This window comes from Leucopleurus acutus (genome assembly GCF_964270905.1).
Source record: "Leucopleurus acutus genome assembly, chromosome: 7".
NCBI classification, from domain to species: domain Eukaryota; kingdom Metazoa; phylum Chordata; class Mammalia; order Artiodactyla; family Delphinidae; genus Leucopleurus; species Leucopleurus acutus.
The window spans coordinates 19,327,107-19,350,466 of record NC_139150.1 but is presented as its reverse complement, the minus strand read 5'-3'; positions in this window follow the sequence as shown (position 1 = coordinate 19,350,466).

Here is a 23,360-nt window from a genome sequence, read left to right as displayed (position 1 = left end):
GTCTGTCGCAGATACAAGTTTGTGATCCCAAGTTCTGTGCTTTCTTCTGGAGAAATGGAGGGTTCTCTGGAGTAGAATAAAGGCTGAGGGTAGACTCTCCAAGAAGCAGATTTCAACTCAGTGAAAGAACTTTCTATCAGGCAAGAGGTCTGGCAAAATGTGCGCCTCCTTCCCTGGGAGCGGCAGGGAAGGAGGTGCACATTCCCCCATAGTCCCCTCTTCCAATTCTGGAGTCTGTGAGTCTGGCCAAGGAGGAGGGTTGGGGGCCCAGGGAGGGACAGAGGATGCACCTTGCTGGCTTACTGACCTCCTCCAGCAGGAACGGGGCTGAGGGGGGTTGGGGAGCTCACTTCATAGTGGGTGGCGAGGGCTTCTGTTTCTCCTCTCTGCTCCCATCCTCCCCTTTTCAGGAAACCATGGCTTGTGCATAGGTTGTTGGCAGAGGCCATGTGAACATAGAAGCAGAATCAGAGAGGTGGCAACCTCTCCTGGATCATGGGGCCCTCACCCACCATTTTACAGATGACGAAACTGAGGTCCAAAGAGGTGCAGGGATTTGCCTGAGGTCATAATGCAAGTGGGCAGAGAGCTGGGACTAGAACCCGGATCTTATGGTTCCCAGGAGCAGCTTCTCAACCCCCATCCCTCCCAGTACAAGCACACTGCCTGCTAGGCACTGTGCCAGATGCTCTGTTCCCAGCAGGGAAAAGACAGACACCCACCATGCTGATGTACTTCCTCTCCTGTGGTCCATCCTCGGTAGCCTCCTGTCCACCCTCATGTGTCAAACACTCTTCAGCCTCCAAACGTTTGTCCCTGCTGTTCTCTGTGCCTGGAGCCTCTTCTCCCTGCTCTGTGCACATCCTATTCCTTCACATCTTTGTTCCCAGGGAAGCTGATTCCAGCCCTTTGCCACATACACAATGGCTCCCTCTTCTTTCTCTCGTGGCCTCATTTTGTTTCCTTTGCTTATTCCCCATCACCATCTCTGCTTACACTGATTGACTTGCTCATCGTCCCTTCCCCTCTTGGTGCTAAGCCCCACCAAAGGCAGGGACTCTGTTGTTGTTTTCACCACGGTGTCTGCATGGCCTCTGTGCTCAAAATATACGTGGTGACTGAATGAATGGATAAGCCTGCTTTCCAGTGGGCAAAAGAGTCATTAACAAGGCCTCCATCTGATGGGTCTATCACTGTGCATTGTGGTCACTGCTGTGAGGGAGGTTCACAGCACTCACGAGGGCACGCTCTGCGGGGCCTTGACCTCTGCCGAGTCTCCACTGAGGCACTCGTGACTGTGGGGTCGTAATGGGGGTTCCTCTGAGAAGCATCCCTGATCCCCAGACTAAGGCAAGCCTCCCTGTCCTGTGGCCGGATAGTTCCCTGAACACTTTCTCTGCAGCACTTACTGCAATGATACACACTTGTACAGTTAGTTTTATTTTTATTGAGGTGGAATACACATCACATTTACCATTAGTGACATTTAGTACGTTCGCGATATTGCTCAGCCATCACTGCTGTCTAGTTCCAGACATTTTCATCATCTCAAAAGGCAACTCCGCACACTTTAAGCAGTTGCTCCACATGCTCCCTACCGCCAGCCCCTGGCAACCACTGATCTGTTTTCTGTATCTATGGATTTACCTATTTTGGATATTTCATATTCACGGAATGAAATTAGTATTAAAAATTTGTTTTCCTATGTTTTCACCTCCCGCAGGGTAGGAGCTGGGGCTGTCTGCCTGGTTTATCTTCACCAAGTCCCTGGCACAAACAAACAGCTGTGGTGTGACAGGAGGATGTTTTCTCCATCACATGTCAGTGAGCTCATGGAAGCAGGCTCTGTGTCTCAAAGGACCAGAGGAGTGAGAGTCCTTGGGTTCAGTTCCTCCAGCTGTCTCTGCTAGATCAGGTGTCACCTGAGGACAGTTACTTAACACCTTGAAGCATCCATTTCCTCATCAATTAAATGGGGATAATGGCAAGGTTTACCTTGTTTGGCTACACAAGGACAAATGATATGCTGCCTGCAAGAATGTGCCTGGCCCAGAGCAGATTCTCATGAATACTTGCTATTATTTTTTTCCTGTGTTTTTCAATCCCAGGCTCTGGGTTGGGTAATGGGCAGGGTCCAAACCTGGTAAATGCATTTTAGTTGGAATGATGCCTAAAAGGGTTTAAAAATTAGGTAGGTGGACCTTTAGGTAAAAATTGCAGAGAATTCAGTCATGATGAGAATAAAGAAGCGGCCCTTTGCATTAGCTTTTGCTGAGTTATTCTGCAGTGACGAAGAGCACCAACATCTCAGAGGTTTGCAACAATAAACGTTTGTTTTGCTCATGTTGTAGGTCCTTGTGGGCAAGTTGCTTTTTTCATTTGGGGTCCAGGCTGAGGAAGCAGCCCTCATCTGTGATGTGTCATTGCTGTGGTGGAAGGAAGAGGCGGGGAATGGTTCCCAAAGCTCCCTCTTCTATGTTGCTTCCATCATTACTGCTCACATCCCGAGGCCACACCAATGACATGGCCAAGCCTCATTTCTGGGGCGGGGGCGGGGGGGTGGGGAGTGTACCACTATCCTTCAAGGATGCACTGCAGACCACAGAGCAATGAGTGGGATGGGTAATCCTCTTCCAGGGAGGGAAGCCAATAACAGGGACTGCTAATACACTGACCACCCCTGGTCTGAGAGCTTTAGCTATTTGGGGGGCATGTTCTGATGCATCCCTTCAGCTTGCTCACCTTGATTCTCCACCCACATCCCAGAAGCGTCACTCTGGGAGATTTGGGGGGCTGTCAACTAAGAATAGATACAATGAGTGGTCTGTGAGAGTCTCTTGCTCTACAGAATGGGTCTATAGACTGAAACCTTTGAAACTCCCTTCATGGCAGTGATATTTATGGTAACCAGGAGCAGCCTAAATATCCAGCAGGAGGGTAATGGCAAAGGAACAGTGGTTTGTTCCTGCAGTGGCATCTATACCTCCATTAAAATAAATGAGCCGCAGCCAAAAACTCTCCAAAACATAACGGTGAGTGAAAAAATTAGATGCAGGATGATACCAGCATACAAACATGTAGAGTTTTGGAAACAGGCAATTCCTCAAAATGTTAAACAGAGTTACCATATGCAGTTTCACTCCTAGGCGTCTACCCAAGAGAACTGAAAACAATTGTTGACACAAAAACTTGCATATGAATATTCTTAGCACCATTATCCGTAATAGCCAAAAAGTAGAAGCAGTCTAAATGCCCATCGAGAGATAAGTGGAGAAACAATTATGGCATATGCACAAAATGGAATATTATTTGGCCATAAAAAGAATGAAGTACTGATACATGGAACAATAGGGATGAACCTTGAAAACATCATGCAAAGTGAGAGAAGTCAGACTCAAAAGACCATATATTGTATGATTCCATTTGTAGGGAATGTCTAGCATAGGCACATCTGTAGAGATGTAAATAAGATGAGTGTTTGTTAGGGGCTGGGGAGAAGAGGAAGTGATTGCTTAAAGGCCACAGGGTTCCTTCTGGGGTGATGAAAACATTGTGGAATTGGATGGCAGTGATGGTTGTACAACACTGAGTATGCTAAATGACATTAGATTGTACTCTTGATTAAAATGGTAAATTTTATTCTCAGTGTTTTATCATAATAAGAAAAAGCATACAGAACACCACATATGTAGTGTGTATAAAAAAATCTGCATGGAACTGTATACACCAGTATCAGGATAGTGGTTATCTTGGGGATGGAGGAAAGGGGATGGGAGGGAAGCTAGTTTCAATTTTATCTGTAACATGTTATTGCCTTAGAATGCCTGAAGTGTATATGGCAAAATGTCAAACTTTATGAAATCTGGGTTAGTATGTGAGTACTTATTGTATGGTTCTCTGAATTTTTCTGAATGTTTCAAATATATCATAATCAAAAGAGAAGAAAGCCCAGAGGCTTTGAAAACTGTTTCTGGGCAGCTGTTAAGTGTGAGTGTGTCTTCTGCCCCGTTGCACTCTGAGAGCAGGTGACTTAGGGAAAAGGGAACATTAGATTTCTCTGTATTTTTGCCTGGCTGCATCCCATTATTTTAGATTCTATTGAAATTAATGATGCAGGGACTTTATTTTTCTCCATCTAGACCTGGAACTTTGACTCTGATCAATGAATTCCATCTTTTGAAGGCACAGTGGTGGGCTGGGGGTTTTCGTCTCAGATAATTGCTTTTTTCCCCTTTGTTTGGTGGAAGACACAGTCTTCCTTTCAGGCCCAAACCATTCAAATATACGGCAGTAAACTTGTTTTCTCAGTTTGCGATTTTTAAAATGAGTTATTCCATCATCATCATAAGCAATTCTCCAATCTGTGGAACCTCTCAGAGATGATGAAGTGGGAGAGGGAAGAAGCTTGGGTGCTAATTTTAGATGTTACCGATTATGTCTCCAAACAAATTCAGAGAGTATCTCCGGGGATGAGGCAGGAGATGGTCAGAGGTTGTTTTTCCTCAAAGAGATTTAATACCTCTCTGGGTACTATTCTTTTTCTCTGTAAAATGAAGTGATCGTCTTTGTTGTTTCAGAAGCACCTATGCAATAAAGTTAACTATAATTTAAACAAAACTTAGCTAAACTCATATATCCAGCAACAAGCATAATGCCACTGGGGTTTCCATTATTCAAACCTTTCCTGAAGGTCCCTTTAAGGTCATGTTGTCCAACAAACCCACTTTACAGATGAGGAAACTGAGGCCCAGTTTAGTAACAGGTCTTGCCCAAGATCCCAAAATCCGTTTCTCTATTTCAAGGTCAAATTTCTATGTAGTCTACGCACAGATCCACCTCACTTGTCAATCTTGACTTCAGCTATCTATTGTGTATTTCTAAAAAACTTTCCTTCCAAGGACATAGATTCCCCACCAAAAAGATTTTTTAATGGGATAATTGTTCTATGAAAATAACACTGTTATATGTATAACTGATTCACTTTGTTATACAGCAGAAACTAACACACCATTGTAAAGCAATTATACTCCAATAAAGATGTTAAAAAAAAAAAAGAACACTGTTTATTGGAGTCAGAAAATCTGGTTCAAATCTTTGTCTTGCCTGAGAAACTGTGTGATTTGGGGCCAGTCACTTCCCTTGTTTGAGTGTCAGTTTCCACTCCTACAATTTGGGCCAAGGATCCCCAAATCTGAGGGTTGTTGTAACATGGCAGATGTTCCTTGTGTTTGAGAAACTTGAAATCAAAGAAAAGGACCCAGCTGGGAGGAACTGGACATAAGCGTTAGTTAAGATGGCAACACAGTCAGTCTTCACGTACTGGCACATTGCACATAGAAAACTAGCTTCTCTCAGACCCTTACTATGTGCTAATCACTGTGCTTATCACAGTTGGTGGACTTTCTTCTTTAATCTTCATACAACTCTATAATGTAGATGCTATCATTATCCCTTCTACTTATGGGAAACTAAGGCACATATAGGCTAAGCAGCTTGCTAAAGATCACACAGCTTCTTAGGAGGAGCCAGAATTTGCATCCAGGCCTGCTGGCTCCATTGCTCCTGCATGTAACCACAGGGCTGTCATTCCTCTCTGCTTTTGTGTCCAAGTAGGCATTTGAAGATCAGACCTCTTCAGCAGGTGAGTCCCAGCACCTTCTTGTCTCAATCTTAGGGATCTTTGGAGCATCTTCATGGATTACCAAGGAACACTGGGGGACGATGCAGCAGAAAGTAGTACCCAGATGGTGTTATTCAAGCCCCAAAGTTCCCTTCCTGGTCAGGAATAGCCTTCTTGTTCAATTCCTGGCTGTTAGCAGGATGATTTCTAACAAAAGGGCTTGTGCCAGTACCATACTGTTTTTTTTTTTTTTTTTTGCGGTATGCGGGCCTCTCACTGTTGCGCCCTCTCCCGTTGCGGAGCACAGGCTCCAGACGCGCAGGCCCAGCGGCCATGGCTCACGGGCCCAGCCGCTCCTCGGCATGTGGCATCTTCCCAGACCGGGGCACGAACCCACGTCTCCTGCATCAGCAGGCGGGCTCTCAACCACTGCGCCACCAGGGAAGCCCCATACTGTTTTAATTACTGTAGCTTTGGAATATATTTTGAAATCAGGCAGTATGATGCCTCCAGCTTTGTTCTTCTTTCTCAAGATTGCTTTGGCTATTCACAGTGTTTTTTGGGTCCCATATGAATTTTAGGATTGTTTCTTCTTTTTCTGTGAAACATGCCATTGGAGTTTTGCTGGGGATAGTGTTGAATTTATATAGATTGCTTTGGATAGAATGGACAGTAACAATATTGTATTCTGATCCCTGAACACAGGATGTCATTTATTTATTTGTGTAACAAAAATCAACTCAAAATGGATTAAAGTCTTAAATGTAAAACCTGGAACTGTAAAACTTCTAAAAGGAACAAATAAGGGAAAATCTTCTTGACATTTGTCTTGGCAACGATTTCCTTAATGTGACACTAAAAGCATAGGCAACAAAAGCAAAAATAAACAGTGGGATTACATCAAACAAAAAAAGCCTCTGCACTTCAAAGGAAACACCGAACAGAGTGGAAAGGCAACCTATGTAATGGGAGAAAATATTTGCAAACCCTGTGTCGGACAAGGGGTTAATATCCAGAATATGTAAGGAACTCCTGTAACTCAATAGCAAAAAGACACACAATTTAAAAATGGGCAAAGGACTAGAATAGACATTTCTTCAAAGAAGACATACAAATGATCAAAGGGTATATGAAAAGGTGCTCAACATCACTAGTTATCGGGGCAATGCAAATCAATACCACAATGGGATATCGCCTCATACCTGTTAGGATGGTGCTTGTCAAAAAAACGAAGGACAAGTGTTGGCAAGAATATGGAAAAGTTGGAATTATTGTTCACTGTTGGTGGGAATGTAAACCGGTACGACCATTATAGAAAACAGTATAGAAGTTAATTAAAAAATTAAAAATAGAGCTATCATATGATTTACCAGTTACACTTCTGGGTATATATCCAAAGGAATTGAAATCAGGATCTCAAAGAAATATCTGTACTCTCATGTTTATTGCAGCTTTATTCACAATGACCAAGATAAGGAAATGACCTCTGTGTTCATCGATGAATGAATAAAGAAAATGTGGTACATACACACAATGGAATAAAACCTTAAAAAAGAGAGAAATCCTGCCATATGTGATAACGTGGATGGAGGACTGTATGCTAAGTGAAATAAGCCAGTCATAGAAGATTACATATTGCATGATTCCACTTATATGAAGTACCTAAAATAGTCAACCGTTGAAGCAGAGAGTAGAAAGGAGGTTGCCAGGGGCTGGGGAAAGGAATAAATGAGCTGTTCATTGGGTATACGGTTCACTTACGCAAGATGAATAAATTCTAGAGATCTGCTGTACAGCATTATACCCATAGTTAAAAATACCATATTGCACACTTAAAATTTTGTTAAGAGGATAGATCTCATGCTAAGTGTTCTTATCACAACAGGAAAAATAAAAGAGCTTGTGGAATTTCACTTTCTTGAGAAAAAGAGAGGCTGAGGAGAAACAGATGGGAGACCATGCATTTTGAAACAATGTTTTGAAAAGCTGACCCAGGATGAATGCTCTTGTTTTACAAATTCCAGATCAGAGCAGTTTTCTCAGCATCGTTTGTTTCTACCCATTCTGTCTGCACCAGAAAAAATAGCAGGTGATTTGCCCAACAGGGCTTCTGACCTTGTGAATGGAGTCCCTGGGGTTTTAACTGCAGTAGGGATTGAGCCACAGACAATGAGTTTGGGCCCTGGTGAGAACATTTCTTTGGTGTTCAGCAGGGGTCCCAGTAAAAATCTTTGCAGGTGATTTGTAATGCATGTCATATAGATGTGCCCTGGACCTCTTTCTCTTCTGCTGTATAGGGTCCTGTTACTTTGTTGCCACTTCTCCATGCTAGGTGAGCCCTGAGTAGGGAGAAAGGTCAGGAAGAAGGCGCAGTTTGGATGACACTGTTTTCTCTTTCCTACCCTCTCTTGCTCTCACTGCCCCTGTTCTTGCTTTTCCTTTCAATCATGTACTTATAGCTTCATGGACTGACCTTCCTGTGACCCCCATCCTCTCCCAGTCCTTGTTAGCATGTAGTTTACAGGTTGGTGGAACACATTTTATTGACTAATCTATTTTTCTTTTCCTAAATAAGTTTTTCAGTATCACCACATAACGTGGGCCTGTCTCTTGATAGTCTCAACAGACTAACCTGAAAGTCTGTTGTGTTCTTGTTAATAGAGTAGGTCCTTATCTCTTGTCTGCAGTTCTGAAATCTATGATGCTCCATAAACCAGAAGCTCTTCTGCTGGGCAAATTCTTTTTCCTAACGTCACCTGAATTGATCTGAGGCTCTTTGTATTCTTTATTTATCCCACCCAGGGTGACTATGCATCTGTTTTGCTGCAGTATTGGTGTGTTTGAGTGTGGGCTGCCCCCGACTTTGCTGGGTGTGATATACAATAGAATAGAAGCTTGGGATTGACGTATATACACTAATGTGTATAAAATGGATAACTAATAAGAACCTGCTATATAAAAAAATAAAATAAAATTCAAAAGAATAGAAGCAATGTATAGCTTTTCTAAAATTGGAAATATTTGATTTCCAAAATATATCAAGCTGTAAGGGTTTGGAGTAAGGGATTGTTCACCTGTGTAATGGACCACATGGTCTGCTTGGCTGTTCTCTTGTTGCTGTGTGTTTGAGATGTTTTCAGCTCTACACTTTCGTATGTTGTGTCCCTCCTCACCAACCCCTCCTCGTATTGGGAACACTTTCTGGGGACACTCCCAGTGGAATTACTGTACCAGCAGGCAGGAGCAGTTTTGTACTTCTCGGGCCTGGTGCCAGGTGGGCCCACACAGCTTTGTGACTTGTACCCACTCATGGTCGCCCCTCTACACTCCAGGGACGGGAACTTTTATGATGATGCTGTCTTGCTGGAATGAGTCCGTGAGGGTGAGCAAGCAGTAGGGCTCTATACAAGTAATCAGTTACCCTATGAATGGCTTCTTGGATTTCCTGGGTGCAGCATGGTCTCCTCAATCCTGTTGGCTGAGGCCCAAGGCCATCCTATTGGCTGGCTTTCTAGGGGGGCGGAAGGTGAGAGCATGGGTATTGGAGGTCCTTATTGCTTCATAAGACTTAAAGCATGGCAGGGGCCTTCTCCTTAGGAGGACAAACATTATCTATCCATCCATCTTCCATCCGTCATGGGATATTTATTGAGGGTCTATCCCTAGGAACTGGGGATAAAAGCAGCAAGCAAGACAGACAAGGTTCTTGCTCTTATGACGCTCACAGTACAGTAGGGGTGGAGAGCAGGAAATGGGTAATAAACAAAAAAAATCAATAAACAAGATGATATAATATAGAGTGAAGTATCATGATAGAAATAAAACTGGGCAACAGGATTGAGGGGGCTGCTAATCTGGACAGGGCAATCAAGGAAGGTGACACTTGATTTGAGGCCTGGTTGGCAAGAAGGAAGTCATTGAACAAAGATCTTGGGGGACAAGCCTCCAGCAGAAGGAGTAGGAAGTATGGAGGCCTTGAGATGAGAGGGAGATGGTGTTTTGCAGGATGACATAAGGGCTGCTAGTTATTGGTAAGGGAACATAGAACAAGTGTCTGGAACTAATTCTCTGAGGATGTCAAAGAAGAATTTGAATGAAGGAAAGAAAGAACAACAGATAAGTCTGCCATGAGGATTCTCATACTTCTCTAGGACCCTGGACCAAATGTTCTTTCTCTCTGGGGTACAGATCTCTGGGCAGTGGGTGGGTTGCCTGAAGGTTCTCTAAAAAGTCCTTCTAATCTGATGTTCTGATCGTTCCAGTCTGTCAGGTGTATGCCTCCCCTGTGCTCGTGGTCTGTCTAATCCTGAAGATGTCCAAAATGGTAGCCACTAGTCACATGTGACAAGTAAAACTAAAATTAGTATTGATTAAAATTAATAAAAAATATATTTAGTTCCTCAGTTACACTAGCCACATTTCAAGTGCTCAGTAGCAAGCTACCTAGGGCTACCTTTTTGGATAGCGCAGAGAGAAAAACTTTGCCATCATTATGCGAAGTTTTCTTGGATAACACTGGGCTAATTTGAACCATAATCAAGCCCGTCATTTTCCAAAGAACCCCTGGTGACTGTTATGAGCTGAACTGTGTCCCCCCCAAATTCATATATTGAAGTCCTAATTCTCACTACTTCAGAATGTGACTGTATTTGGAGATAGGACATTTAAAGAGGTAATTAAGGTTAATTGAGGTCATTGAAGTGGACCCTAATCCAATAGGGTTTGTTTCCTTATAAAGAGGAGATTAGGACACAAACATACAGAGGAAGACCATGTAAAGACACAGGGTGAAGCGAGCAATCTCCAAGCAGAAAGGCCTTTAGAAGAAGCAACTCTGCCAACGCCTGTTTCTTTTACTTTTAGGCTCCAGAATTGTAAGAAAATAAATTTATGTTGTTTAAGGCACCCAGTCTATGATGCTTCTGTAGTCCTTTTTTTTTTTTAATGGCAGCCTGGGCAAACGAATTCAGTGACTTGGACCTGCTTATAGCACAGGAGAGCGCACTGAACTCTTTGGGAATGCAGTTCTGTCCAGTCGTGGCCTGTGGAAATAAACTAGTCCTGATAGCCCTGGAATAGGTGTTAACTCATATCCTCCTTCTGAGTATTGATATGTCATCCCTGATATCCAGTGCTATTCCGTTCTCCACCCTCTATCACTTGACCTTTGAGGGATGGATGCAGAGTTGCCTTTGTGGATTGCTTTCTTCCTGTAATTAAGTTTACAGCCTTACTCTCAGATCCTTAGTGGACATCTTTTTTAATAAGTAACTGAGAAGTACAATCTACTCATAGAATAGACATAAGGAAAATTTCCTAAGACATTAACAGTACAGGATCAGGAGCAAGGGAATCAGATTTCTGGCCCAATATTGAATAGCATGGGGTTTGAAAGTGTTATTATGTAACATTGTTATATATAATAGTATACATATGCATGTGTGTATCTACAATTATAGCTCGAAATATAGTAAATTACGAAACATCGTATTCAAATAGGTGACCCCACCGCCCAGCAGGGAGCTTTTCCAATACTATTGAGTTGATCCATATATTGCTCCCTAATCCTGTTCCTTCACGTATTTCTCAGCAGTAATCACTACTATAAAATAAAAAAAAAATTTTTTTAAAATATGTCTTCACTACTTCTCTATGTATCCCTAAACATTATCTAATTTAGGATTGCTTGCTTTGAATTTTATGAAAGTGGTATAACGCTTACATGCATTGTTCCATGAGTTGGTTCTTTTCATTCAATACTATGATTTGAGGATTCATCCATGCTGCTTATAGCTTTAATTTCATTTTTTCTTGCTATATAGTTTTTTTTATTGTATCGATGCTCTATAAATTTAATCATTCTCAGTTGGTAGACTTTTGAATTCTTTACAGTTTTCTGTTACAAACAGTCTTGTTTTGAACATTCTTGTGCACGCCTCTTTTTGTATATTGCAAGAATCGCTCTTGTGTATTTATGATGCTTTTACAATTAAAAAAGTTTAAAGAACGTGTAGAAATGTGAGATATGCTTGAAAATAATTCTACTCGATTTGATTAAAATTAGACAAATGGATTTCTTTTGTCTGAAACAATCTAAATATCTTAACTATAATGCCCCAGTTTTAGGACATCCAGAGGGCTGATATTTTATTGTATTATTAGTATTTCTTATAAATATTTCATTTCTTAAAATAAATAAAGGTAGTTCAGAATATTTAACTCAGTAGCTTACATCATTGAAGGACTTTTCACATTTTTTATTTGAGATGCTCTAATCTTCCTTTTATTTTTATGTCTGTACCCTGGTTTCCTGACTGGATGGTAAGTATCATGAAGATACATAAAATATAATGAGAATTTATTGCCTCTGTTTATGGGGAAGAAAACTGAGTCTCAGCAAAATGAATTAATCTGCTTAACATCGCAGAACTGGGAATCAATCTAAAGCCAATGCACATCTCACTGCGTGATGCTGCAGGTCACAGGTGTGCATCCTCCTACCCAGATGCCCACCATCACCTCTTGCTACTGGGGTTGGCATAGGAAGAAAATAAGTCTCTGAATGCAGGCTGATTGTCTGCTAATTGCCACTATGTTTTGTATGCTTACTGTGTGCCTGCCAGACACTGCTAGGTATTCATGGATGGGTTTGAACTAATTCTCATAACAACAGTATAATGTTGATATTATTATCCACATTTTCCAAGATTCCCAGAGGGAATACAGTAATCCCCACTTTATCTGTGGTTTTACTTTCAACGGTTTCAGTTACCCATGGTCAACCATGATCCAAAAATGTTAAATGGAAAATTCCAGAAATAAACAATTCATAAGTTTTAGACTTCAGTGTGATAAAAACTCGAGCTGTCTGCCTTGACCTGCCCAGGATGTGAATCTGCCCAGGATGTGAATCATCGCTTTGTCCAGCCATTCTCATTCCCGTCTGTTAATCAGTTAGTAGCACCTCTTGGTTATGAGATTGACTGTCATGGTATCACAGTGCTTGTGTTCAAGGAACCCTTATTTTACTTAATAATGGCTCAAAGCACAAGAGGCGTAATGCTGGCAGTTTGGATCTGCCAAAGAGAAACCATAAAGTGCTCCGATAGGTGAAAAGGAGAAAGTTCCTGACTTAACAGAGAAAAAAAAAATCAGATGCTGAAATTGCTAAGATCTACGGTAAGACAGAATCTTACCTGTGAAATTGTGAGGAAGGAAAAAGAAATTTGTGCTAGTTTTGCTGTAGCACCTCAGACTACAGAAGTTACGGCCACAGTGTGTGATAAGTACTTAGTCAAGATGGAAAAGGCATTAAATTTGTGGGTGGAAGACATGAACAGAAAAAAGGTTCAGTACTGTCAGTGGTTTCAGGCATCCACTGGGGTCTTGGAACGTATCCGCCATGGATAAGGGGGGGCCGCTGTAAATCTCCAAGGACAAGCAGGTAGCAGAGATGGCAGAGTTGGGTCTGAAATCTGGGCCTGTCTGACTCCAAAGCCTTTATTCTTCTTAAAAATTTCATATTGCCTTCAGAAGGAGGAAACACCTAATGGGCTCCCAACGTGGTGTCACTTCCTATCTGGCTGTTACTACAGATACATACTTATGTTGCTAGAAGGAAGCTGAGTGAGGACAAAAATGCTTAGAATAAGCATGAAAATTCAGTTTAGAGGTGCCTTTGGGAGGACACTGGGCTCAAACTGAAACAGAACCTTTTGTGATTTTGACCTTCAGTTCTGGATTGAAGTCCCACTCCCTACTAGGATTTAGCTAATGGATGGTAAAGATAATCTTCCGAGTGGGGTTGGATTTAAGAGAATGGACTACGAAGTCAGGTGGAATTGGCTTCAAATTCTGACTCTTTCACTTATTAGCTGTTTGATCTTGGATGAGTTACTTAACCTCTGTGAGCCTCAATTTTTCTGTCTCGAAAATGGGGAAAATTAATAGTGCCTTCTGTACAGAGTTTTCATGGAAGTTGGGTTAAGCCATGGGAACGTCTTAGAATAGTGTTACTGTAATCACTCAATACCAGATATTGTTATTGTTGAGTAAAAATAATAAATAGAGGATTGAATCAGGCTAAGCTTCAGGATCCTGTCTAGACATGGTACGAATACTCAGGCTCTTCCTGAGTGGGGGGTTAAAATGTGTGATCTGGGATGAAGTCCACTAGATCCTCTCAGTAACCCTGCAAGGCTGGCAGGACCTACTGGATGGCCCCCTGCTACCCATGAGAGAGCTGGGGGGAGGGTAACTCACTCAAAGTCCCACCTGCTGTCTCTGGGGACAGAACTCAGGTGGCTTATTTGAGCCCTACCTTGAATGAAGTCTTCCCTGTGGCCGGTTCAGATTCCAAAGGGATTTAGAGGCTAAAAATAAGACTTCTAAGAATTGTCTTGAATGGGAAATTTTCACTCCATTGCAAAGACCCAACACGACCCACTTCTTTTAGCATTTATTATGATGACTTATTGGGCACCATTAGAATGTGGCGTCTTACATAAGTCAAACTCAGGTTGGCAGTTGCATTGATGTGAAGGTGATTTGCATTCAATTCCTCTGGACTCTTCTATCTTCATAGACAATCACCTGTGGGAGAGATTGGTGTCTGAAAAAAAGGGTTTCTCTAGTTCATGGAGAAGTCAAACATTCTGCTGTTCTTTTCTCTTAGAATTATCCAGTCATGCTTGAGAATATTTTCTAAGTTTCTAAGAAGTTGCCATAGTTAGAGCTTGGTTTGTTTGTATTGAAATCAAAACATTGACACGGTAGGTTTTAAAAAGAAGTAAAACTTTTTGACAGCATAACTGGGTGGGGAAATTACCCAATCTTGGTCAGAGTTCAGCTAAAGCACTACTTGCTGACAGCATAGCTGAGCTGTGCCGAGGGTTCAAGGTCATGTGGACACTGACCACTGAGGGTTTCTGTGTTTCATGTCAGAGAGGATGACCTCTGCTCTGGATGGTCATTAGGGTCTGGGATCTGGCCCTGGCTCTGACCTTTGTTCTTGGTATGACCTCAGGAAAGTCACTTTTCCTCTTGGCCCTTTATTAGTGTCCCATATTTAAATGAGGATGTTAGATTAAATGGTCTCGAAGAGCCCTTTCACTTCTGGAATTCTAGGATTCTGTGAGTTCTGTTTTTGTAGCTTTGTCACCCATTTGAAAGCCATACCCTTTCCCTTTAAATCCACCAGGGGGCGATGTGACTCATGTTTTGGCCCTGCCCCTGGTCTGAGAGACCTGATCACCAAGCTAAGGGTCCAGAAAGAGGAAAGTCTGACCCAGTCCCTGCCTTTCATGGGAGGTAGATGGAAAAAGACACTATTTAAAGTGTCCCTTAGGTCTTCAGTTGACAAGGGGTCTTCATATCTATTTGTCCTTTTGACCTCTTATCAGTTTCCTGGGCTAGATGCTGTCTTCCCATTTCACGGACTGGGGAACCAAGGCCCACAGTATGGAAAGGATGTGCCTTGGGCTACATGGGTTTCCAGTGCTGGACTCAGGACCTTATCTCCTCATCCCCACTCATTCCTCTGGTCATTTTCCACTGGACTTCAACAGGCTGCCTCTGTTTCTAAGGGGCTTCTGTTGAGCTGAGAAGACAGTTTACACACAAGTTGACTAGGCAGAATTTGAATCCATATTCGATAAAGTCAAGGATAGTTGCTGAGCTGCATGGGTAGACTAAAGCTTCTTTCCAATAAAACTCTTCTTTTGGGATTTAGACTAAATGATTTATAAAACGTGGTGGCTGACAGAAGCTACTACAGTCCTGGTTCTGCGCTGCAGACAGAAGAATCCACTCTGGCTCATTTAAGTAGCAAAGGAATTTTTGAAAGGGTTTTAGGAAACTCTCAGACTCTCCAGGAGGGCCAGAGAGCAAGAATCCAAAATGAATGTAGCCAAAACCATGACCAAGTACACCGTGAGGGCTTTTCTAGGAACAACCACTGCCACCACTGCTTGGCTGCTTGGTACTTGGGACTGGGTGCCACGGGAATTACCACTGATTGAGCCCCTTCTATGTACAGGGTATATACCTGATCTCAGTTGATACCTGCAGTACTGATACCATTATCTCTCATTTACCCACACTTGCTCAGTCAAACCCAGGCCTCTCTGACTTCAAAGTCTGGGCTCAAACAGAATGAGAGGATATAGACATTAGACTAGAGTTAGGGTCTCCTCCCAGTCCTGAGAGGATGATTTTAGGAGAAGAGAGATATTCCTGGTGTTTCCCACTGCCTTTGTAATGCTTTTGTTTTCTAGTAATGTGGAAGAAGAAGAACAAAAAAGAATGTTAAATTGTCCTTTTCTATTTATTTTATCCCCTTGTGCCTCTGGTCTTTCTGATGAATAGAAATAGCCCCAAAGGAAGGGAGTATTTCCCACTTGATACTCTATAGGCATTGCTTGGATCTGACTCTCTTCGAATAAAAAGTTGTTTGACTTGGAAAAGACCATGACAGAGACTCATTCAATCCCGTTAGTTTATTAATCAGGAAAATGAGGCCCAGAGCAGGGAATTAACTGTTCGAAGTCACATAGTAAGATTGTGGCTTTCATACATCCAGCAATTACTTAATGAGTGCCTACTATGTGCCAGACACAGAACACGGTATGACAGACAACTTCCTTGTTGCCATGGAGCTTTATTTCTACAGATACCCCAGAGGTAGCCTTGCCTCTAGTTCTCCCACCTTATCTTAATCTGGAGCAAAAATACTTTTAGCTCTTTTTCTTAATTTTTAAAAATAATAATAAAAAACAATGCCATTAGGAAATGTCACAGGAAAAGAGCTTAACTTTATTAGTTAACAAACAGTACAAATAAACCTTTTTCCTTTCTATCAAATTGCAGTATTTAAGAGAAAAGACTACCCAATGATGATGAAGGTATGTGGAGTTCTTGTAGTCTCATATACTATTTTTTAAAATAAATTTATGTATTTATTTTTGGCTGCACTGGGTCTTCATTGCTGTGTGTGGGCTATCTCTGGTTGCGGCGAGCGGGGGCTCCCCTTCTTTGTGGTGCGCGGGCTTCTCATTGTGGTGGCTTCTCCTGTTGCGGAGCACGGGGTCTAGGTGCTTGGGCCTCAGTAGTTGTGTCACACAGACTCAGTAGTGGCTCACAGGCTTAGCTGCTCCGTGGCATGTGGGATCTTCCCGGACCAGGATTCGAACCCTCGTCCCTTGCATTGGCAGGCGGGTTCCTAACCACTGCGCCACTAGTGAAGTCCCTCGCATACTATTGATGTGAGTGTAAATTAACCTTTGTAAAGAAAAAAATTGACTATGTATCAAGACATTCTTGACCCAGAATTTACTTTTTAGACTGTCTCCTAGAAAAATGACTATGCATGTATCCGAAGGTACATCTTATAAGGATCACAGTATGGTTTATAATAAATAGCGTAATCTGAAAAAACCTGAATGTTTGATGATTGATTGATTATATGAAACATGCTATAGCCACTCTACCAGGCAGGATTATATTTGGCTTTGTATAACAGAAACCCCCAAATAATAGTGACTTAGAGATGTATGGATTTATTTTTCTCTCCTAAAAGAAACCTGGAGGAAGGGAGTTTGTGGTTGGTAGGGAGGAGTGACAAAGTCATCTAGAACCCAATTTCCTTCTGTCTTTCAGTACTGCTGTTCTTAGTGCATGGCCAAAAGTGGTTGCTGGAGCTCCTGCCATTGTATTCACACCTCATGTGGAAGGCAGAAATGGCAAAAGTGAGCATGTCATTAGCCGGCATTTAGTCACCTGTCTGTATTTATCTGCAAAGAGACTTCGATTTTTAGCTGGGCACATTGCCAGCAGTTCTGGTATAAGGAACAAAAGGAAGAAAGAATGAATGTGTATTGGGTAGGCCTCAGGTCTTCAAACATTTTTGCTCACATATCCTTTAAAAGAATTTTGAAAAATTATAGACTACCTTGTACACTTTTAGATTGTCTCTGAAACTTTTTATTTTTTATCACAGGCATATATGAATATGAAGGATAAAATTTCTGGCCTATTGTAAATGTTGACATAAAAAATAAAACTCTTGTGTCACCTTTGTTTTTTAAACATCTTTATTGGAGTATAATTGCTTTACAATGTTGTGTTAGTTTCTGCTTTATAACGTGTCACCTTTTAAGATACATCCAATGGAATATAAATACCATTGCAATACAATAACCACCATCCTCCATCTAAAAAATAAATAAGCATGGTTTTAAACAGCTGGAAATTTTCTATCATTCCTTTTCTCATTCTGCTTCCTCTACAGATTTTTTTCTAATATATATTTCCTGCTTGAACAGTTTTTTTTTATTGATCACTTTATCATACCTCTCAGCCACAATAATATTTATAGAAGTGGAAATTTTAATTTAAAGTGGCTACGGGACTCTAAAGTATTAAATTTTTTCTTCAGATTATCATTATAATTATTGATACTATACAATTGATTAAAATAATGTAAGCATAGCATATATTTTGGCAAATGTGAAACAAAAAGGTATCTCTTAAAGAGAGGGATGAGGCTTTAAAAAACTAATTTATGTGTCTGTGTATGGTTACTAGTGATAGGAAGTATAGGCATAACCATCAATTATATTTCTGATTTTATTTTCCTAGATTCAAGCACCGAAAAACCTTGTTCCATAAATAAATAAATGGAAATGGAAGGAATTATTTTATAGCAATGTCTCTCAATTCCTTGAACTCTTTATGAGGGAATGTGAAAAATCACACAGTAGTCTACCATCAAATATTATTTTTAATCATCTCTCAGTTGACAACTCACTCCATCAGTTTTGTTGAAAACAAGAATTGGAAACCATCTGACTTGTGAAGGAATTTGTTATCCAGTTCTTAGCTTGCTTTTTCAAAGTTGACACCTACATTTTGAATTATCCCTTTTGACAACCTGTATCATCATCATCACCACCATCTTCATCATCATATTCAGGTTGGATGAAAATTGTGTCTTTCTATTGTACAGAGAGAAAAAAGTGACTTTGAAAGGGAAAGTGGGAACCCAGAAGATAAGCCCAAAGCCTTACCTTGACCAAAGATGTATTCTCAGGCGGGTCAGTTTTAGGAAAGTATCCAAATGGACAGAGATGATCTAGTCATCAGTTTCTTTAAGACTATTCCTGCCTAAGTGCCCCTTGGAAAAATCCCTAGTGAGAGAGCTAGCAGGTTTTGCCACGTGTCTCTACAAGGTTATACAATATGATTGTGCTGTACAATGTCGTTGTATTCCAGTAGGTGCCGTGTTATTGAAGGACACATTACAAACTATATTGTTAATTTAGAAAATGACTACAAACTAATATGAGCAGTATGATCCCATTTTTGTTGTGTTTGTGTCTGGAAGGTTAAAAACAAGTGCTTTTCTCTAAGTGAATTAATTAAACACGATTTTAATTTTTCTTGTAATGCAAATGTCCTAGGCTTCTAAAACATCTTTTTCCTCTCTCCCTCCCTCACTTTCTTTCTTATTTCCTTTCACAACTTAATGTATATTTAAAATTGATTTTATATACTTTACATTTTAAATCATTTTTATATATTTTAGATGTATTTATAATACGTATATTTAATATGTATTTTACATTTATAATTTAATTTTATTTATATTTATTTATTTATTTAGGCTGCGTTGGGTCTTTGTTGCTTGGTGTGGGCTTTCTCTAGTTGCGGCGAGCGGGGGCTACTCTTTGTTGTGGTGCGTGGGCTTCTCATTGTGGTGGCTTCTCTTGTTGCAGAGCACGGGCTCTAGGCACACGGGCTTCAGTAATTGCAACATGCGGGCTCAGTAGTTGTGGCTCGCGGGCTCTAGAGTGCAGGCTCAGTAGTTGTGGCACACAGGCTTAGTTGCTGCGCGGCACGTGGGATCTTCCTGGACCAGGGATCAAATCTGTGTCCCCTGCATTAGGAGGCGGATTCTCAACCACTGTGCCACCAGGGAAGTCCCATATTTAATATATGTTTTAAATTCAGATCTTAAGTATACCATTCAAGCAATTTTGATGAACACGCATCAAGACACCAAACATTTCCATCAACCCAGAAAATTTCCTCATGTTTCTTCCTAGTCAATTCTCGCCTTATTGGTAATCCCCAAATAACCACTGTTTTCACATCTATTGCCAAAGGTTATTTTTGCCTATACTAGAATGCCCTGTAAATGGAATCATACAGCATGTACTTTTTTTGTGTTTGGCTTCTTTTACTTAGTACAATATCCTTAAGATACAACTGTGTTATAACATCTGTTACTAATCTTTTCCTTTTAATTGTTGAATAGTATTCCATTGCGTGAATATACCACAGTTTTCTTCTGTTCATAGGCATCAATTCAATAAAAAATAAAGTATTTATTTTAGAGTCATTTAAGATTTATAGAAAAGTTGCAAAGATAGTACAGTTTCCCTGGTAATGTCTTACATTAGTATGGTACATTTGTCGCAACTGATGAAGCAGTATTGAAACAATATTAAGTAAAGTCTGTAATGTATTTAAATTCCTCAGTTTTCCCCCGAGGACTTTTCCTTGTTGTTCAAGGATCCCATTCAGGATACCATGTTACATTTAGTGGTTTTGGGGGGGTTTTTTTGGTTTTGTTTTTTTAAGACTCCTCAGGACTGTGACAGTTTCTGACTTTCCTTGGTTTTGATGATCTAAATAATTTTGAGGGCAGGTTTTTTTTTTAATAGTTTGTCCTTCAACTGGGGTTTGTCTGATGTTTTTCTATAATTAGACTGGGGTTATAGGTTTTGCGAGGAAGACCACAGAGGTGAAGTGCCCTTCTCATCATATCATGTCAAGGATACCTGCTATCGACGTGACTTATCACTGATGATGCTAAACTTGATCTCTTGGCTGAGATAATACTTGTCAGATTTCTCTCCTATAAAGTTAACTGTTCCCCCCCACCCCCCGCTTTTCCATACTCTGCTCTCAGGAAGGAAGTCGCTTTGCTCAGCCCAAACTCAAAGAGTTATGGAGTTATGCTTCACTTCCTTGAGGGCAGAATATCTACATAAATTACTTGGAATTTCTTATCATCGGAGATTTGTCTATCCTCCTGCATTTGTTTATTTACTCATTTATTTCTATCAGTATGGACTCATAAATATTAGTTTATACTTTCGTGTGAATCCAATACTACCTTACTTATTTCATTGCTAAATTGTTCCAACTTTGGTCCTTAGGAGCTCTTTTAGTCAGCTCCTATGTCCCTGGGGCATGCCTCCATTCTTTTGTTTCTTGAGCATTTTCTTACTTTCTGGCACTACAAGGTGCTGTAGGCTCATCCTCTCTATTTTCTGCCATTGGAGAATCAGCCATTTCTCCAAGGAGCCCTGTTTTTTGTTTTTTTATTGGAGAATAGTATTACATACCAATATCTGGGTGCTGGGTTGTGATTTCTTTTTTATACATAATTTTTTGTCATTCACAGCTCTGCTCTGCGAGGTTCTTTCTGATCACCCAATTTAAAATAGCATCCCATCCCCAACCAATCACTCTCTATGACATAATCTTTAAAATATTTTATAGGACTTACCACGACTTAATATACTTATCGTGACTTGTATATATACACACACACTTGAAACCAAGCTATGCATTGTGTTCTGCAACTTGCTTTTCCCACTTCCACAATATATTATGTATATCTTTCCAGATCAATATATATGATTCTGTCTTATTAAAAAATAACAATTTCGTATTCTTTTTTCTTCTCTGTCTCTCTGCACACACGTGATAATCTTTACATTGATGGAACAAAAGAGAATTTCAAATTTTCTACTATTACAAACAGTGCTACGAAGAATGTGTATACCTTTGTGAATTCTTGAGTGTTTAGCAGTGGCTAATATTTTTTAAGAGAATTTACTAAGGGATTTTACATGTATTAAATCATATTTAATCTCAAACAAGTTTATAAGATAGCAGTTACTATCATTCTCATCTTACAGGTGAGAAAGCCTAAGATAGGCCAGGTAACTTCTTCAGTATGACCTACTTGGTAGGGGGCAGAGTCTGGATTTGTCTGAGTCCAGAACCAAAGACTTAAATATCATGCAATTCTTTTTTTATAGCTTTTTAAAAATTAATTTTTATTGGAGTATAGTTGCTTTACAATGTTGTGTTAGTTTCTGCTGTACAGCAAAGTGAATCAGCTATACATATACATATATCCCCTCTTTTTTGGATTTCCTTCCCATTTAGGTCACCACAGAGCATTGAGTAGCGTTCCCTGTGCTATACAGTGGGTTCTCATTATTTATCTATTTTATACATAGTATCAATAGTGTATATATGTCAGTCACAATCTCCCAATTCATCCCACCCACGCCCTGTTTCCCCCTTCGTATCCATACATTTGTTCTCTATGGCTGTGTCTCTGTTTCTACTTTGCAAATAAGATCATCTATACCATTTTTCTAGATTCCACATATATGTGTTAATATATGATATCTACTTTTCTCTTTCTGACCTACTTCACTCTGTCTCTAAGTCCATCCACATCTCTACAAATGACCCAATTTCGTTCCTTTTTATGGCTGAGTAGTGTTCCATTGTATATATGTACCACATCTTCTTTATCCATTCCTCTGTTGATGGACATTTAGGTTGCTTCCATGTCCTGGCTATTGTAAATAGTGCTGCAGTGAACATTGAGGTGCACGTGTCTTTTTGAATTATGGTTTTCTCTGGGTATATGCCCAGTAGTGGGAATGCTGGGTGATATGGTTGTTCTATTTTTAGTTTTTTAAGGAACCTCCATACTGTTCTCAATAGTGGCTATATCAGTTTTCTTTCCCACCAACAGTGCAAGAGGGTTGCCTTTGCTCCACATCCTCTCCAGCATTTGTTTGTAGATATTTTTGGTGATGGTCATTCTGACCGGTGTGAGGTGATACCTCATTGTAGTTTTGATTTGCATTTCTCTAATGATTAGTGATGTTGAGCATCTTTTCATGCGTTTGTTGGCCATCTGTATGTCTTCTTTGGAGAAATGTCTATTTAGGTCTTCTGCCCATTTTTGGATTGGGTTGTTTGTTTTTTGATATTGAGCTGCATGAGCTGCTTGTAAATTTTGGATATTAATCCTTGGCCAGTTGCTTCATTTGCAAATATTTCCTCCCATTCTGAGGGTTGTCTTTTCATCTTATTTATGGTTTCCTTTGCTGTGCAAAAGCTTTGAAGTTTCAGTAGGTCCCATTTTTTTACTTTTGTTTTTATTTTCATTTCTCTGGGAGGTGGGTCAAAGAAGATCTTGCTGCGATTTATGTCAAGAGAGTGTTCTGCCTATGTTTTCCTCTAAGAATTTTATAGTATCTGGCCTTACATTCAGGTCTTTAATCCACTTCGAGTTTATTTTTGTGTATGGTGTTAGGGAATTCTAATTTCATTCTTTTACATTGTTGCTGTCCAGTTTTCCCAGCACCACTTATTGAAGAGGCTGTCTTTTCTCCATTGTATATTCTTGCCTCCTTTGTCATAGATTAGGTGACCATAGCTGTGTGGGTTTATCTCTGGGCTTTCTATCCTGTTCCATTGGTCTATATTTCTGTTTTTGTGCCAGTACCATACTGTCTTGATTACTGTAGCTTTGTAGTATAGTCTGAAGTCAGGAAGCCTGATTCTTCCAGCTCTGCTTTTATTTTTCAAGATGGCTTTGGCTATTCGGGGTCTTTTGTGTTTCTATACAAATTGTAAAATT